We start from the raw sequence: 1,866 nt of genomic DNA on the forward strand, positions 1-1,866 counted from the left end.
AAAAAAAAATTATTTGGTAAATAAAAACAAAAACCAAAAGAAACAAAAAAGGAAATCAAACAAATAAAAAATTATTTGTGGCCGGCTGGTTAGGTCAGTGGTTAGAAAGCAGTGTTAAAGCACCAAGGTCAAGGGTTCGGATTCCCCTGCCAGCCATCTGCCAAAAAATATATATATATGCAGTATACTGCTTCGTTATTTGTATTTAATAACAAAATAATTTAAGGGTATTAATAGATCTCTGATTATAGTACATTCTGACAAGTAGTATTTTAACTGTATTTGTTAATTTGTAGATAGCCTAATTGCATTTTTTTCTGTCTTCATCTAGAGAGGTTAGGAGAGTTTTTTAAATTTCTGAATTTTGTCAGTTTTCTGCTTTTCCAATTTTTATTAATTTCTAGTTCTATGCAGTCACTTTACTGGCTATTTCTTTTTTATATCTTATCACAGTGTCTAAAATTTCCAGGACAGTATTGAATAACAGTGACAGTAACCACATTGTCTTTTCCTTATTGTAATGGGAATTTATCTATTATTTAATAAATAAATCTCTATGCAATGTCTATTGGTTTTTGAATTGAGTTTTTGCAAATACTTGATAGATGCTTAAAAATAATAAGTATATAGATAGGATGAGTTGTGTATTTATTAAATTAACTTTATTAATTATATTATTCAAAATGTCTTGTTTAATACTTGATATTTAAAGATTAATAATGGAGTGGCCGGCCCATGGCTCACTCGGGAGAGTGCGGTGGTGATAACACCAAGGCCACGGGTTTGGATCCTTACATAAGAATGGCCAGTTAGGTCACTGGGAGAGCGTGGTGCTGACAACACCAAGTCAAGGGTTAAGATCCCCTCACCGGTCATCTTTAAAAAAATAAAACTAAATAAATAAATAAATAAAGATTAATAATGGAGGTTTACAATTATCCATCACCACTGTGTCTCTGTGTATTTTTCCTTGTTTTCTAATAGTGTAATAAATGATCAGGACAGCCACCTGTTAGTTGTGTGTCATATACTTTATCAGTATAAAATAACCTCTTTTGCCCTAAGTAATGCTATATCCCATAAATTCAGTTTTCTATGATATCAAATTTGCCCTGATTTTTATTTGTTTGCATTGCCTGGTATCTATTTCCAACCCTTTTCTTTTAAAGCTTTTTGTGTTGTTTTCTTTGAAGAGTGTTGTGAATCAAGTTACATAGAGTTGAATTTTGTTTGTTGACTTACCCAAGTAAGTTTTACACGTTTGCATAATATTGTTTAACTGATATTCTTGCTGTATTTAGGTCATCGTTCACGCTTTCTATTTTCATTTCTTATGATCCCTGCGTTTTCCTTTGCCTTTTGCCCTTTGCCAAATGGATTGCATTTTCCTCTCTTTTCCTTTTAAGCTGTTCCACCCATTTGAAACGTACACATTCTGTTCTTATTCTGCTAGTGATTAACTGTAGGTTTTTTTTAAAGCCCATACTCGAACCTGTGGTTACTTGATTATCAATGTCAAGAATTATTATTATTATTTTTAAAGATGACCGGTAAGGGGATCTCAACCCTTGACTTGGTGTTGTCAGCACCACGCTCACCCAGTGAGCCACAGGCCAGCCCAGCAGAATTATTTTTAAGAATAATATTTGCTTTGATTTTGAAATAATCACAAGTGTCCAGAAAAGGTCCCTGTACAGGCCCTCTCAGTGGACCGAGCTAGGAGCGGCTGGGGATGTCGACTGCTGCTATGTCACAGCTCTGTCCTTGGCCCTCGGCTGTGAAGTGCCCTCTGCCACGGCGGCCCCGGCCGGTGACTGGACGGTGCCGGGTCAGAGGCCTCAGTTCGGGACAACGCGGAGGAGGAGG

This window comes from Galeopterus variegatus, unplaced genomic scaffold, assembly GCF_000696425.1.
Source record: "Galeopterus variegatus unplaced genomic scaffold, G_variegatus-3.0.2 Scaffold973, whole genome shotgun sequence".
Taxonomy (NCBI): domain Eukaryota; kingdom Metazoa; phylum Chordata; class Mammalia; order Dermoptera; family Cynocephalidae; genus Galeopterus; species Galeopterus variegatus.